This window comes from Phascolarctos cinereus, unplaced genomic scaffold (assembly GCF_003287225.1).
Source record: "Phascolarctos cinereus isolate Bilbo 61053 unplaced genomic scaffold, phaCin_HiC Scaffold_7;HRSCAF=346, whole genome shotgun sequence".
NCBI lineage: Eukaryota > Metazoa > Chordata > Mammalia > Diprotodontia > Phascolarctidae > Phascolarctos > Phascolarctos cinereus.
The window spans coordinates 55,714,438-55,732,674 of record NW_027556180.1 but is presented as its reverse complement, the minus strand read 5'-3'; the positions used below and the strand labels follow the sequence as shown (position 1 = coordinate 55,732,674).

Below are 18,237 nucleotides of genomic sequence, written 5' to 3'. Positions count from 1 at the left end.
CTTTTATACCACAGCAACTCATTGCTTACTATGTTTTTTTAATTCTATGAAAATTGCCCCCGTGCTCCAAGTTTCCTAACTATTGTAGCTAAATATAAATTTAAATTAAGTAATAAGGACCAAGCCATCAACAAGAATTTATTATCTACTATGTGCCAGGCATTGTGCCAGGAGCTGCAGATATGAGCACAAAGAATGACACAATCCATGCTTTAAAGAGGCTTTTACATTCTAAAGATGGAGACAAGAAGGACATAGTCATCTATGTATTTATTTATTTATATGCACACACACACACATACACACACACACACACACATCTTCTTGCTAATTTTCCATTAATCTTGGTTCTTAGTTCCTTTTTATCCACAGAATCAGCTGAGCAAAAAGCATCTAGACCCGTGAAGCTTTGTCAGCGCATCTAAAAATGCTAAGCAAGATAAAGAGTGGCAGAAAGGTTTACGGCAATAAGATGATAACTTTGACAACAACAGAGAGAGGTCAATACAATGATTTTCAGCAAATGCATTACTAAGGCCCTAAGTTTTAACTGGCCTAAATAATGCTGAGTGACAAAATTTTAAGAGGCTGGCATCCACTGCCCTGAACACTCGGAAAATGCATTTGTCCTGTGAACTAGCTGATTATTTAAGACCTTATATACTGGTAACAGAGAACAGAATCAGGCCCTTCCCTCCAGGGACACTTACAAATAATTATAGCTCTCGTAATCAATATTTATTGGGTGTTCACTAGATGAATGGTGAAAAAATCCATGAACTTTTAGTCTCAAGGAGGTAAGAAAGCATGTAGTTCTGTACTCAGTGTGCCAGAGGATCCTAAAAAGGAAAAATCAATTCTAACTAAAATGTTTTATAATTATAGTGAAATTATAATCATTTTGCCTGCTGTGTGACAAATCCTTGATTTCTGAATACCTAAACAAAACTAACGATTAACCTTGGCACCCACTGATGGTTCAAAGATACTAATCAGAAAATCACAAAGAAGTCATTGGGTGACAGATTCCACCTTTATCATTAATTGGAAGGCTGGGACGACCAGCCAGGCACAAATTTATAGGTTAAGGTATAAAGGACTGTTTCAGGTACAACCCCATGAAGCCCAAAAGGACAGGGGTTTTTTTAAAGCCCTTAAAATAAGCAGTAAGCGTCTTTAAAAGGCAGAAATGTTTTCTAGAAGGAAAAAAATTAAGAAACAATGCAAATGAACAAATACAGATGAAAAACAATGGTGAAATTGGCTAACCATGTTTTCTCTGAAATGACGAACATAGAGTGGCAATAAATTCCACCCCAAGAATATGGGATGTGTTTTCTTTTGAAACCCAGAGAAGAATCAAATAATTGACTTTTTCTCTCTAAGAAACCTTGACATCCTTGCCCCACTTACATCAGTCCAGGCTTACAGCAAACAAAGCAGGAGGCACTCGAGTGGAACAGAGACTCGGTTGCTGTTGCAAACATGCTGCAGGGCACTTATTTATGTACAGTATTAAAAATAACTTGTGAATAATTAAGCAATTGTCAAAATAGATGAACAAAGCACACGAATCAAAGCCTTTGAATTTAATAATGTTCCTCTCATTTATTAATTTCCCAACAAATTTGGTTCATCTCTAACTGCAACTAAATGAAGTTCTTAAGGGATCCTTAAACCATTAGAGGTTGGGCAGAACTGTCCTATGTCATCTTCACAAAATGGTTTTTGAGGTCATTATAAAACAAAGACCTGGAGGGAACACCCAGTAGGGAATTTCTTAGGTGCCCCAGAGGGGCATCTGATTTCTATCACTCTCTGGGAGATAGTGTGGGACACTTGAAAAAATTATTTTAAACCAGATGACTTGACTTCTAATCCTTGCTCTAACACACTACAAGTGACCTTAGGCAAGTCAAGTCATCTGTTCTTCACCCATAAGATAAGAGGATTATACTAGATAAAACCTCTCAGGGCCTTTCCAGCTAAAAATGCAATCAATGATTCTACTCTTGGGTACACTGCTCCCCCAATTCAAACTCACAGATTGGGTCTCCCAGGGGATGTCTATCTCAGGTGCAAAGTACTCTGTGGGTCCACACTCCTAAAACCATAGTTTTCACAAGCCCCTACCAGTACACTTACCTTTGACAGTCATCCAGTTGAAATAATCAGCTTAAAGTAAATGCATTTAGAAAGGACACAAGCATTTGTTAAGCATGTGCCAGGTACTGTGTTAAGGATTTTACAAATATTATCTCATCTTGTCAAGTCTTATTTGATTTATCTCATTTATCAAAATGGCAGAACATGAACAATGGTAACAAAACATTCCCCCCATATGCTGTCCTACAAAAACACATGGCATCAATGGGCATTCTGTGCGTGTGCTTAAACAACACGTGTTGCCAAAGTAACTCAAGCCTCCCACGTTTCAAGACCCCTATCTCTTTTCTCTTCTTGTGGTATTCTCACACTCACTCTACTGGGCCTGTCACTCATCTAGGTTCTTTGAGTCTGCTCTTCTTCACAACTCACCTTTTGACTGCCCAAGCTAATTCTCTCTTAACTGGACTGTCTGAGCCTGCCCTCTGTTAGGTTCAGCATCTTCTATTGAGCAATTCACTCTACTGCCAAGAACCATTGATGATGGGGATAGAATGGAGAATCAAGAAATCAGCTCCCCTCCTCTGCTGGGCTCTGGAAGAGACACAGGGGATTAACTCAATGGCAATGTTTCTTGAGAGTTACTTTATTTCCCCATAGCTAGCTCCCTTCTCCACTGCAAGGGATGGCTCCCTTGACTAACAGAGCTTCAGCCTTGCCTTGCTTCTTAGAGAGTGTGTGAAGGGTTTCCCTAGCTTTATAAGGGGTATGGCTGATCCTTTAAGCATCTAATAGCTAGGGACTCTATAATTCCCCTAAATAGCTGAAGAAGTTCCTTCATAATCCTGCCTCAGGTACTTACTAGCTGTGCGACTCCAGGCAAAATCACTCAACTTCTCATCTGTAAAATGGGAATAATAATAATAGAACTTACCTCCTAGAGTTATTTTCAATTGTATTTTATCTTTTCCCCAGTTACATGTCAAGAAAATTTTTAGCATTCATCTTTCACAAGATTTTGAGTTCCAAATTTTTCTCCCTCATTTACTCCCCTCCCCTCTTCCAAAACTGGTAGGCAATTTGATATAGCTTATACATGTGGTATGATGTAAACATATTTCCATATCAGTCACAGTTGTGAAAGAAAAAGATCAAAAGGAAAAAAAATACAAGAAAGAATAAAGTAAGTGAAAAATATGCTTCGATCTGCATTCAGAGTACATCAGTTCTTTATCTGGCTATGGATTAGCATTTTCCTTCATGAGTCCTTTGTACTTTTCTTGGATCATTGTGTTGCTGAGAAGAGCTGATACTGTGTACAATGTCTTGCTAGTTCTGCTCATTTCACTTTGTATCAGTTCGTACATGACTTTACAGGTTTTTCTGAAATCTGCCTGTTCATCATTTCTTACAGCACAATAGTATTCCATTACATTTATATTTCACAGCTTGTTCAACCACTCCCCAATTGATAGACATCCTCTCAATTTCCAATATTTTACCACCATGAAAAGGGCTGCTATAAATATTTTTGCACATGTAGGTCCTTTTCCCTTTTTTATGATCTCTTTAGGATACAGACCTAGTAATGGTATTGCTGGATGAAAGGATTTGCACAGTTTGGTTGCCCTTTGGGTATAGTTCCAAATTGTTCTCCAGACTGGTTGGAACAGTTCACAACAACAGTGCATTAGTGTCACAATTTTCCCACATCCTCTCCAATGTTTATCGTTTTCCTTTTTTCTTTTTTTGTCATATTAGCCAATCTGATAGATGTGAGGTTATTTTAATTTGGTCTCAAAGCTTAACCTTCAGAGTTGTTTTAATTTGCATTTCTCTAGTCAAAAGTGATTTAGAGCACTTCTTCATAAGCCTATAGATAGCTTTGATTTCTTCATCTGAAAACTGCCTGTTAATATCTTTGACTATTTATAAATTGGAGAATAGCTTGTATTCTTGTAAATTTGACTCGGTTCTTTATATATTTGAGAAATGAGGCCTTAATCAGAGACACTTGCTGCAAAAAGTGTTTCCCAGCTTTCTGCTTTCCTTCTAATCTTGGTTGCATTGGTTTTGCTTGTACAAAAACTTTGTAATTTAATATAATCAAAATTATCTACTTTACATTTTGTAATGCTCTCTGTTTCTTGTTTGGTCACGTATTCTTCCCCTCCCAATAGATCTGGCAAGTAAATTATTCCTCACTCTTCTAATCTGCTTATGGTGTCCAAATCATGCCTAAGGTGAGTCATATCTAATCTTTCTAGTATTCTATTTACTTCCTTAGTTTCTTTCTTATTCATTTTTGGTTAGGTTTATCAAGTTTTGAGAGGGGACAGTTCAGTATAGTTTTGCTGTCTATTTCTTCCTATAACTCACATATCTTCTTTAAGAATCTGGATGCTATACCACTTGGTGCATATATGTTTGGTATTCATATTGTTTCATTATCTATGGTATCCTAGAATTATTGTAAGGATCAAATGAGATGATAAATGAAAAAGTGCTCTGCAAAACTAAAAGTACCATATAAATGCTAATTAGCATTATTAACCTAAGTATTAATGAAGTGTAAACACTTCTCTATGACCTCAACATCTCATTGTCTTTGTTATCTGACACTCACATTCTATAAATTCATCAAGTGGCCCGGAACAGGGGGGAAGAAGGGGAAATTCAGTTGATTGGAGTCCCTAGTCATTACAAAATATTTATTAGCATATTCTCTGTACAAAATGCTGTGCTAAACACTGTAAGGTTTACAAAGATATATAAAACAAGGTGTAATCAATGAGCAGGGTATGATCCAATTGAAGAAGCAAAACATATACATACTCAAAAGGTTAACAATGGAAAGCAGTACATAAGTGCCAAGAGAGATTATTTCCAGTTAGGGCATTCAGGGAAGACTGCAATGAGGAAATATGGTTCGAAGAGGGCAATGGTTCCCAATATTTTTTTTTGTTTCAAGAACCCCTTTCAACATCAATGAAAATAAATAAAAGATAAAAATCCCCAGAGTAATTTAACACACCACTCAATATTCATTAAGTGCTTATAATAGCTACAATGATTACTTTTGCCCCCAAAAGCTCCAAATTGAAATGTAGATCATATTATTCTAATTATAAAATATAAAATGCTATTCTACTTATAACTATGAGAACTCTAGAAAGTTTAAAACTTCAATTATTAATTATAAATATTTTATGTGGGACATTCTATAAACATTTTAAAAAGTAATCTAGCAAGGCCTCACATGTTTACTATTAGCTGTAAGACTTTATATTAAGTTTCTTTATTTTACAAATTTTGTTGACTATAAATAACATTTTTAATAAAATGTTACAACTTGGAAGATGTTAAACATAATTTTATATTCAACATAATATGATCTATGGAAACTTAATTTCAATATTGGACTTTTTTATTTGGACAAAGATTTATATTATAGGACAAATGCAGTTTTAAATCTGGCTCTGTGTCAAGTTTATTTCTGTATTTTGATTTAAAACAAGAATAAAGTAAAAATGAACACTCACAACTATGTGGTGGAAAATGGAGAATTTTACAAGCTCTCTTGTTGAGAGATAGAAGCTCACATTTTTTAAGCTATGTAACTAATCGACAAAAATGAATAGCCGGTTACAATAGAAAATATTTGCTTTTCAACTGGCTAATGGCGAGTGCTATACGACAAATATATCAATTGCATGTATTGCTTCATTTTTAACGTAGCAACTAACTATTTTAAAGAAGGAATCTCTCTAGACATGATGTTCTCTTCTACCACTCGCACACAACTGGCTACAGTCTCGTAGAACTCTACTGAACAATTGATCAGTGCTACTGACCAGTTGATTTGAACACTCATGTAGAGAGAAGAATATTAACTTAAGCAGAGGGTAAATTCAAAGCCTTACTAGTGCAGTGAGAAGCAATATAAATTTTACTTCTGTAGAATGTCTGTGATGATCCATGATGGTTTCAAGGTCACCAGAAATGAGCATGCCCACTGATCACAGTTTTCAAGAAGCCTGACTTCTGCACTTTGAGAACAGTCACAGTTATAGAGGGGAACAATTCAGCTATTCTGATACAGTGAACAGAAAAGAAATGAAGGTCTGCAAATGTGTCTAATCATCCTTTGGGAATCTTTTTGTACTAGAATGTCAAATCCTTGGGGCAATTTGCAAACAATTTGATGACAGGTTGAGAAACTGCAAAAGCACACTGTGCATAGTCAGAAGCATTCAGAATTCAATGTAATAACTGCATGGACAACAATGTCATTGTGTGCATGATCATGACAGTTTCAAATAACTGAAGAAATAAACCCATAAGGCTTTGAATATGTGTGTGCTCGTTGTCATAGAGAAATACATATTTGTGGCATAATTGGGCATTTATTTACTGCTTAAGGTACCATTAAAGAATTTTTAATGTAAACCCCTTGGACCATTGCCATGAACCCCCAAGGAGTTCACAAACCATTTCATGAGAATCCCTAATGTAGGGCCTTAAAAGATGGCTAGGATTTGGAAATGTGAAGAGAAAGAAGGGCAGTGTAGGTGGTAGAGACTGTATGTAAACAAAGATCCAGCACAAGACTTTGTGAAAGGAAGTATGCTTCAAATGGAAATAATTGCAGTCCAACACTGTAAATTTGCATTCTGACTTTGCCATTTCATGTTTTGCATAACCTCATGTCAATCTCTAGACTCTCTTACCCTCAGTATTCTCATCTGTGAAAATGGGGGAGGGAGTTCAAGTACATGACCTCGCTGCTTCTCTCCACCTTTGGAAATATGATCTTGCAATCCTATATAGGTGGGAAATTGGAAAATAATTTGGGTCTAGATTGTGGAAAGACCTTAAATGCCAGACTAAGAAGTTTGGGCTTTATCTGGATTTTATCTTTAATAGGGTGCCTTTAGGAGTTTCTGAGCAGCAAAGTCACATGATGGAAACACTATTTTATGAAGATTTGTTCAACTGCAAGGAAATAATGGAAATGGGGAGGGTAGTTAGGAGGCTGCTGCAATAGCCCAGAGGTGATAGGATAAGGGGCTGAACTTATGAGGTGGACAGATTCAAGAGCTATCCAACTTGTTCACTGATTAGATGAAAGGGGCCATGGCTCTTAGATTTTGACCTGGGGTACCTTGAAGACTGATACCATTAAGAAAAATAAGGAAGGCAAGAGATGTTGCTGGTTGTGCTGGGAGTCGAGGAGTTGTCACATGACATGGTTAAAAAAACTTTTAGGAGAATATAATTTTACTGAAACCTATACCTTGAAGACCGCATCTAATGTGATCACTCTACTTCTAGGCTAAATTCTATAAGGAATTCCCAGTGGAGGAAATTCTCTCTACCAATGCTAGCAACTTCTCTGCAGTGTATCATCTTAGATAGTTAGCTAGCATACTCAGAAGTTATGTGATTTGCCCAGATTCCCACAGCTGTATCAGGGACAGGATTTGGACCCAGGACTTCCTGGCCCCAAGGCCAACTCTCTATCCACAACACAACTCTGCCTGTCAAAGGGAAATAAGATGGATACTTCCTTTCAAATCCTATTCTGATGCTTCATCATGGCATGGTTCCCAAAGACTCTAGCAATGGAATATCAGGTGTGGCAGCTCCTACTCAGCTTAAGAGGGTTTGAGAATGAACCTGCATGCCTGTGAGCAGCTTAGCTAAGTTCCAAGAGGGCCATCATGATGCTGGCTAAAGGGTAATCAATTTGAGGTACCTAAAAACTCTCAAAGACTGTCTGCTAAGCTGTAGAAAGGATATGATTAGCATCAGTGTAGGAAAATACCTCCTCCCATACTAAAGAAATCATAGATATTTGAAGTACTTAAATCAAATTGGTGGTCATCTACCTTATTCTTAATGAGTCCAAGGCCCAATTCAGTAATCATTTGTCATGTTTACTCACCCTACCACTTAGAATGGTCTTGGCTTTAATGAGCTCATAACATTGGTTAACTCTAATAAGGAAAGGGATATGAACAATACCTGTGATTTTATTGGTATAGGAAAGACTTTATTATTAGTGAAGGATCTCCTCTACCAAAGTAGGTTGACACCTACTTTGCAACTTATCATGTTACAGAGTTGCCTAGAACACTGAGAGGTTCCATGACTTACCTGGGGTCATAAACAGCCAGGATGTATCAGTCTGGACTTGAACCTGCATCCTCCTGACTCCAAGGTCCACTGTCCTCATTAGACAATCTCAACTCTACTAAACAATCTGTGATAAAATATTTAAAGCAAATCCAAGTTTCCTAAGTCTAACCTACTGATGGCATATTGCCTACTTTGCTTTGTGACATGGAGCAACCTATTTTACCTAGTCTAATTTTAAAGCATTAGCTTAAGAAAGTTTTATAAAAAAAGAATCTGCACTAACAGAAATGAAAGCTATTCTGTTGACCCAGTAAAATGAGGAGACCATATGTATGCTTTAGAATCAGTAACAGTCTCTAGAAGCCAATTGAGATAATAACTGAATTATTGCAATCGTTCTGAGGTATATTTTTATCTCTGTTGATTCCCCCCCCCAGTTCCACTGGGACAGTGACTGTATAATAACAACAGTACAAGGTTAGAGGACTCTGATCTTCAGTTGCTAAGCAACCAGCAGCCTTGAATCGTATGAAGGACAAAGAGTGCACAGTATGATAATGCCACTTGCATTTCAATAGAGAGTTAAAAGTTTTAGAAATATTAATATTGTTCCATCCAAATACAAGTATGCAAATGAGTACTTCACAAGAGAAATCATCAGTGCAATCTCCATCATGCCCTGTATCTGACATGGAGACCAAAGACTGAATACATGAAATAGATCATCACGACAAACTGAAATAAAATGGCAGCAGGATTTAACAAGGATGAGGGCCATTGTTCCAGCCATACAAAGAGGATACACAAAGAGCCAGAATCTGTCATTGCTGCTAAGCAGAAATAGATAATCTGGTTTGCCTTGCTATACTCAGCAAAAGCCCCATGTTCCACAATGAGCCCTTTTCTATTTATCTTAAGGAAAAGTCAATCTATGTATTTCTGACTTGTTTATGATCATCAAAATATGTCTGGAGAAACACTGGCTCCTCTAAGAAGCCTCAGGGCCTTTTAATGCACTTTGACATTTGAATCAAGAAAACTTGAGTCACCAAAGATAGTCGAGTGGATCAACAGAGCTATCATCTATGGAAAGGAGCACTGGAGTAGATAACATGACGGAAATTCGACAGCCTGCATGTTCTTCTATCTTCTACTCTCTGGACCATGGTTTTGAGTCAGAAGAACAAGGCATCCCAATCCATTTCATCTCTTTGAGATTTAGGAGACTTTATTACAGGCACATTTTAACTTACACAGGAAAAGGCTTAGAACCCTGATAAGAAAAAACAAAGAAGAATACAACTAGGCAGGGAGTTAAAACTTCTGGCACAGTGACCTTCAGGCTTTGGTCGAAGAAGAAAGGTAGTCAACAATGGGCCTATGACTCTCCAGAGTTGGCATATCCCAAGCTTTCATCAGTCTAAGGCAATATATGGGATAGAATTATAATATACAATTATATACATAATATATATTATAATATATAATTATACATATATAATATATAATATAATATAAGGCAATATTCCTAGATACTTCATCCTCCATATCTGGGTATCTCAATGACCTAAGTAAGGGCCATGGATGGTATGGGGGAGTGGCTTCTCACCCAAGTACCTATGATGAGTTTCTGAGCTCTGCTCTCACAGGCACAAAGATGGGCAGGGATTAGCTTACAATGCCCTACTCTAGAAGCACAGAAGACAGAACTTTCTAGCACGGAAGAATCCAGGCAGAGAAATTCTTGAAAAAAGACAAGGTAGAGAAGTACCAAACAAGAGAAGAGACCGTGTCTAGAACAGAAGCACCCTTCAACAAGTGAACCTTATGGATCGTAGGGAGATTTGTTGGCTTGTTTCCCAGATCACCACAATAAGTTTGAACCTCAGCTCCACTACCCATTATCTGAGTAACCTGGGGCAAGCTGAATGATGGCTCATTGGGTATGTTAGAGTGGGGATTTCTTTGGTGTATGGATTGGGCTAGATGGCTGCTAAAGTCCCTCAAACTCAGTGATTCTGTGAAGTGGCAACTTCTCTAGGCCTCAATTTTCTCATCTGTAAAATGAGAGGTCTAAACTAGGTAATCTCTAAAGTACCTTCTATCTCTGATCCTGTTGAACTAGTTTGGGGCCCAGCATCCTGGCCCTAGGTTTCCTAGGATTGATTTTACTTCATCCTATCCACATTTTTGCTACTCAGGAATAAATAATCCATCTTCACCCATGATAAGAAAACCTGATAAGAACCATGATAAGAACTTATATCTCTCTGCCCAAGAGGCAATGGCAACCTAGGATTTGGGGGGAGGGGAGTGAAAAGGGCAGGGAAAGAGAGAAGGGGGAGGAGACAAGGGCTGGCTGTGCCTTGGCAAGCAGGCTATGGAAGGAACAGTTATTTCCAAGTGGAATTGGCATTAGCAAGCAGGATACCCCAGGAAGCAGCATGCATCAGTGGAAAGAACATTGGAGTTGGAGTCACAGCATCTAGGTTCAAAGATAGGGACTGGACCAGAAGATTCCTGAGGTCTTTTCCAGCTCTATACAGCTATGATCCCATAATCTAGGATGGAATTTCAGCCATGTCACTTGCTGCCTGCATGACCTTGGACATGTCATTTAACCCATTCTGTACCTTGGTTTCCTCAACTCTAAAATGAGGAAGTTGGAGTAGATAACCTCCAAGGTCCCATCCAGATATAAATCTATGGTCCTGTGATCTATAACCCAATGGCAGGGGATATGAGGAATACAGATAATCAGAAAGTGATCACATACATCGACTGAGGGGAAAATTTTGAAGGAAGAAAAGTGTGTATTCTTCCCTCCTCTTGGCATCTACCAAACTTAGCTATGAATATCTAGGGTCCTTTTTCCCCTACTGAGGAAGCCAACTTGGTCCTGTCCTTGCCAGCGGCTCCATGTACCCAACCTTCCCCCCCATTCTCTAACCCCAACTCAACTTACCCTACACAACTTACCTTATAGGAGAGGCAGCCTGGAGAGAGTATAAAGAACATTGTCTATAGGATTGAACCACTGAGTCTGGCTCTGCTACTTACTAGCTGTGTGATCTTGTGACATGGCAGGGTGACCCTTTACTACTTAGTATCCTTATGAATAAATAAAAATAATTCCTACTTATCTCACAAGATTGTTAGAAGTACCAACAGAGATACTGTATCTAGTCTCGCCCCTACTATCGTCAGTCTGTGTGACCCTGAGCAAATGACTTTACTTTCTCTGGGCCTCATTTTTTTTTATTTGTAAAATTAAGAAATTGAAGCAGATGGCCCGCAAGGTCTCTGATCCAATGCTCACTTTGGAAGGGGTAAAAATAATACGTAAACCAGCTGTTATGATTATCCTTACAAATCTGGCAAACTAACTCATACTCATGTAATAATGGATTCAGATGAACTCAAAATCTTGTGGAAATGAAGGTTGAAAACTAAAAATTACTTAATTTTTTAAAAAGAAAAATAAATAAATAAAGGTTGATTGACTGACTAAATAGTCCCCCCTGCAAAAATTAAAGCCTTAAAGGCGTGTCAGTATTACAATGTTTTAGTAAGTAGCAGTTATCCAACAACTTGGATTGGCTTGGACCCAAAGGCCATCTTACCCAAGACCATAAATTTGCCACGGGCACTGCTCCAAACCTATTTCCAACTGGACTAGAAATTGACCACCAGCCGAAGTCAGCTCCCACTTTTGTCAGCCAGCCATTATCTCCTCTTCCTTTCTCTTGCTCCTTCTCAGGGATTATCCTGGCTGGTAAATATTCAGGATGCTGCTATTCATTGCCCTTCATGGTGTTTTTATTGCATACACAAATGTAATTCCACTTGTCAGAAAGTTCATTAGCTGAAAACCACATAGTAGGTGCTTAATAATTGCTTTTGCTTGATTGGACCTCCCCAAGTGAGCAGATTGGAGCCAGCAAGTCATTTTTTCCTGATTCATTTTGCTTTCACAATTTCACTGCCAAGGCCATAATGGAATAAACCAGTCCATTCCTCCCTGAAACAGAGTACTAACCTGACCCCACAGACCTGGCCCAAGACCACTGTGTTGAAATCCGCTGACCAAAACTTCTCTACAAACCATTAACTTTGACAAGTGCCTGAGTGTCTCCCTGAAGCCCTGATCTTGATTCACACACTATGACTAATCCACAGCCGTTGATATCCAAAGGAATCAGAGCCATCACGTTCAGAGCATTCTGTGGCTGGGCTTCTTCTCCCTTCTTGTCTGATTTGCGAGGGTTACCTGGCAAACTCAGGAGCTTCCTCAGGCACTGACCTCAAGACCTGAGAGACAGCATAGCATGTGACAATGTGAGGATCTTCTGAGCTGCATACAAATGACCCACTTGCTAGTCTGACAGTCATCTTTCCCTAGCCAGAGTTGCTGCTGCTGCTGCTGCCACTAACAAGAACAGGAATTCATAACATATCTGTTGGCTTCTTGATGGATGACATTAAAATTTAATTTTTGGTATTGCAGGTATAAGGTATTCAAAAAGATCAGAGCCAGATTGTGGATTCTAATTCAATCTGTCACTATGATTCATGTCCTCTAGGAATCCACAATTTGGTCATAGATGAATGACAAGAAATGGGAGGTGGAGGGAAGAGTTATTTGCTTTACCATATGGGAAATGGCTGAAGGTTGAGTAACATCATATTGCTACTCCTACAGCAGGGCTTCCTAGAAAAGGCTTGGAAATGTGTGACCAATGTGTGCCCAAGGCACAGAACTACACCAAGTTTCAGAAAGACTGATTACAAAGGCAGGAAAGGGAACTCAAATGACCAGGAGGCATCTCACTTGACAGGCATACAAAGTCAGAAGGGTGAATACAAATGGGGAAGGGAAGAAGGTTAAAGCAGAGGTTCTTAATCTTTTTTGTTTCACAGACTCCTTCTCAGAATAATGGTTTTAAATACCTAAAATAAAATATACAGCATTATAAAGAGAACTAAATATACTGAAATAAAGTTATCAAAATATTTTTAAAACTAGTTTGTGGAGCTCAGATTAAGGAGCCCCAGTTAAGGTAATTTTCCATACTTCAATAATTCAAGGACCTGTAATTTCCCCAGTACAGGCAGGCCCTCCTCCACTGATGCAGATCCAGCTAGTATTAGGCACTGAGGCAATGGACAACCAGACTGGACAAGCCAGGGACAGACCCAAGCAATCAACCCTCATGTTCCTGCAGTCAGTGCTAGCAAGCGGACTTCTGGTGGAAATAGAATTTTTTGAAAGATTGAGATGGTCAGACTTTCATCACAGCAAATGTAAAATTCACATAAATTTGTATATGGTGAGAAATAAATCACGGTAAAGCAAAAAAAAATAAATTTATCAAGTCAAAAGGCCTGAGTTCTAACTCTGGCTTTGCCATTAACTAGCTACATGACAATAGGTAAGTCATTTCATCTTCTTAAGTCTGCTTCTTCCTCTTTAAGATTAGGGGATTGGCCCCAGTGATCCCTAAAATCCCTTCTAGGTTAAAATCTCCTTACCTCACAAGTCCCTTCCAGCTCAGTTTCCTATAGTTCTAAGATCACGTCACTGTAAAAAATGGGGTCATCTAGACACAACTCATTTCCTAGGCCCCAAGTATGCTGTGTCTACAGTTTGAATTCATTATCACCAGATGCTGCTATGCTTTATTGCTTTATTTTTGTCACTAAGACCAGGGGTCTAAAAAGTGTGTGTGTGGGGGGGTGCTTTCAAATTACTGGTCCATTTTTTTCCTACTAAATATCCTTACTTCTTAAAGTTATACATTTAAACTGAATCTTGACAAAGCAAATTATACCATAAGCTGGGTGGGGCAGTGTACAGAGTGCCAGGCTTGGAGTCAAGAAGACTCATTTTCCTGAGTCAAATCTGGCCTCAGACACTTACTGGCTGTGTGACCCTAGCCAAGTCACTTAACCCTGTTTGCCTCAGTTTCCTCATCTGTGAAAATGAGCTGGAGAAGGAAATGGCAAACCACTCCAGTATCTTTGCCAAGAAAACCCCAAATGGGGTTGAGAAGAGTCACACATCACTGAAATGACTGAAAAAGAACAACATTTGATCATAGATTTACAAATGGAAGGAACCTCAGAAGTCAGCTAGTCTGATTCCCTTATTTGACAGATGAGGAAATTAAGGCTGAGATAGCTTAAGTGACCAAGATCACATAGGTAGTAAGTGACAGAGCTGAGATTTGAACCCAGGACCTCTGTCTACATTATGTTAATGGGATCAGGCCCTAACTGGCAATTGATTTTTTTTAATAGAAGGTAGTAGCAGCCTACCACACACCTAGGTGGGAGAGTGCACTTATCTGTCTGTGGGCTCACACCATGGCCTTGCTGTAAGACATTCAAATGTGTTTTATTCATCATTATTTATTATTGGTCAAAAATGGATTTCGTGCTTAGGGAAGTTCTTACACAATTGGTACAAGTTATACATTTCTTTTAAAACAATTACTGAGTTCACAAATGTTGACAATTCTATAAATAGAGGATATGGGTACATACAGTGACTAATTAATGCTGACGTACAATATTTGCAGAACAGGAGTGGTTTGAAAAGATGACTAGAGAGGCAGCTAGGTGGCACAGTAGATAGAGCACTGGCCCTGGAGTCAGGAGGACCTGAGTTCAAACCCGGCCTCATACCAAACACTTCACACTTACTAGCTGTGTGACCCTGAGTAAGTCACTTGACCCTAAATGCCTAAAAAAGGAAAAGAAAAGATGACATGAATGAATGAATGAATGAATGACAAAGCATTTATTAAGCACTTACTGTGTACATAGCACTATGCTAAGTGGTAGGGTTACAAATGCAAAAGTGAGGCAGTCCCTCCTCTGAGGAATTTTGCATTCTTCAGGGGAAGAAAATACACAGAAGAGATTTTTGTTACAAGCCACATAAATGGAAGAGCCCAATGGCACTAGAGTGCAACCAAAAAGTGGTAGTAATGCATGTTCCTTAATACAGCATTCATTAACAAAACCACATCTATTGCTCTGCCCGTGCCAAGGACTGTGGTGAGAGCTTTCTTGACCAGGGCTTTCTTCAGTGACTGTGGCTGTTGAGGAGGTAGGCGCTGGAACACTGGGCAGAGGCAGTTGCCAGATCACATGCCCACGGGCTGTTCCCTTGGACTGTGGCTCCAGGGGCCTGGCTGGCAGCCAGGTTGTTGGTTTGTGTTGGCAGTGGCAGTTGGTGTCGGTGGTAATGCAGATACTCGGTCCTTTCTCCACAAAGGTTGCTCCACTCAATACTGGCTGTAGGATAAGGACTGGAAGCAATCCAGTGGCATGCCACAGCTTGGGCTCTGGGTCCTAGGCTGCCAGTGCCCAAGGCAACATTTGCATAGCGGGTGTTAATCTGTACTTATAAAGGGAGTTTACCGTACTCACAAAATCAGAGGTCCCATCAAATTACATCCCAAACTTTAATACTGAAGAGTTATTATACCCAACTAGTTTCTCAGAAATGAAAGAAGATTGGTATAACCATTCGGAAGAAATATTAGACCCTATCCCTGACACAGGAGTAATGACTTTTAAAGTATACAGGTGGCATATACATAAAGTATACAGATAGGTCATTGGATTTGGAGTCAGGAAGATGAGTTCAAATCTCACTTCAGACAAATATGATTCGCATGACCATAGGCAAGTCACTTACCCATTATCAGATCTAGTGTCTTCAATCTGTAAAATTGGGATGAGAAAAATAGCACCTACCTTAGCAAATTGTTATGAGAATTGTATGAAATAATATATGTCAAATGTTTTGCAAACCTTGAAGTACTACATAAACAGTAGCTATTTTTAGATATTCTTTCTGAATAAAGCCGACTTTCCTCCCAGAGGTGTGAGGCAACTTCAAACCTCCTCATGTCAGAAGCCCGGTGCTCTTGTCTCCCTGAGCTAGGGGGTAGCCCTGTCTCACTTACCTTTCAATCCAGCTGTGCAATCAAAATCTGCTTTTCAATTCTCTTATCAGGGGACTCTTCTGATCTCAGTGGGCTGCCTGAGGCTAAGTGTTGATGCAGCCAGACCTCCCTTTTCTAGCTTTTCTCTGATCCAACCTAAAACTCATAAGCAGAAAATAGTGTGGTTTCTCTTTGTCCTCACTGGGCATCCTTATGGACCTAACCCAAGTACCACTCCCTTCGGGAAATCTTCTCTGATCCAGCCAGAAATTATCTTTCTTTTCTCCACTCTTGTATAACACTTTGCCCCTCTCCCACATGCTTAATATACTCTTCTTTGAAGTATAGTTATCCAACACTAAGGCATATTTGGGTATTGAATCCCTTCCTTCCCAAAATGGAAGCTCTCTGAAGGTAAAAGCCATGTCCTTCATAACTTTGATCATTGCCAGTGTCTGTACAATGTTTTAAACCCAGTAAGTCCTTAATAAGTTGGGAAGTAAAAGGAGAGAAAGAGAAAATAAAGAGATATGGAGGAGAGGGAGTGGGCAGGAATAGGGCTAAAGAAAGAGGCAGTGGGGAAGAAATAGGAAAAAGAAAAGAGAGGAGAAAGGAAGGAAAGAAAGGGAAGGATGGATCCCATGAAGAGAAAATTTAGGCAGGAGCTAGAAATATGAGTGGCCTCATGTTCAACACACATTTTATTTCCATGTTTCAAGGATCCTTGATTTTATTAGTGTGGGCATCACCACCACATGGCCAACCAAAATGAACACAACACCTCTACCCAGTCTTCATGAAATGCTGAGGGAAAAAAAAAATCCATCACCTAGCAGCCAACTTCCTCCTGTGACATACTTACACATGTCTATGTTGTCTTCTTCATAAGAACATAAGCTCTTTGAGGGCAGGAACTGTTTCACTTTTGCCTGTGCCAGTGCCTGGCACGTTGTAAGTGCTAATAAATGCTTTCTGATTAGTTGAAAAGCACATTTTTTTCCATCCAGCAGCAGGAATCTTAAAACCTACAACCTTTGCAAGATGTAATTTTGGTAATTATAATTGAAAGTTGAAAATCATTTTCCTTTAGTGGGCTCCTTACTCTCCAAATGTTTACAAGTAAATCTCCCAGACGATCAACCACAAGGTTCTTTTCCATTTTCGAATATCAACTAAGCAGTCAACCATGGAGCCAACTAACTCCAGTAACTTCCCCATAGTAACATAGGCAAGACAAGAATTCACAGTGTTTACTAATCATTTGTCAAGTTCTACAAAAAAATCACGCAAGGAGGGGGGAATTAGAAGACAAAATCCAATTTTTTTTTAATTTATTGCCACATTGATATGTTTTTGGAAACACACATGCATATACACAAAACCTTTGTTTTCTAAGTGATCCCCTTGGGGAAAAAAAAATCCTGGGAATACAAGAGAGCAATAAATCCAAATCTTGAGTCTTGGGGATTACATTTGGGTACTGCTGCCTAACAAAATAATTCACCTGCATTACAACTCTGGGTCCTATTACATATCTTAATTTACCAAATACAGGCTAAAGCCTCTTATCGCCTGAAATTCTACTTCAACTCTCAAAGACAAAGTTCAAAGACAAATGAGATTCAGCCTTTTTGTTTCAAATTCAGCCCCAGGTGAAAGAAGCCTCCAAGGTTCCTTATCACCTGGACACCAGCTACACAGAATAGAGTGAGATCCTGTTGGGAGAGGTTCTAGAGACAACAAGCTAAATTACTGCCTCTATCCCGCATTTAAATCCTGCTCCTGGTCCTAGGAAGGAGCAGATACTAATTCAATCTTAAAAGAGGGGAGAGTTGGGGCAGCTAGGTGGCACAGTGGATAGAGCTCTGGCCTTGGAGTCAGGAGGAAGTGAGTTCAAATCCAGTCTTAGACACAAGACACTTACTAGCAGTGTGACCCTAGGCAAGTTACCTAACCCCAATTGCCTCACCAAAAAAGCAAACCAAAAAAAAAAAAAAGAGGGGAGAGTTACCAGGGCTACTGGTTAGGAGCC

General features: G+C 39.1%; 1 protein-coding gene across 1 annotated transcript in view; it reads right to left on the bottom strand.

Annotated features, from left to right (window-relative positions):
• DNER (delta/notch like EGF repeat containing) overlaps positions 1-18,237 on the bottom strand; it is a 340,534-nt gene that overhangs the window by 303,633 nt on the left and 18,664 nt on the right.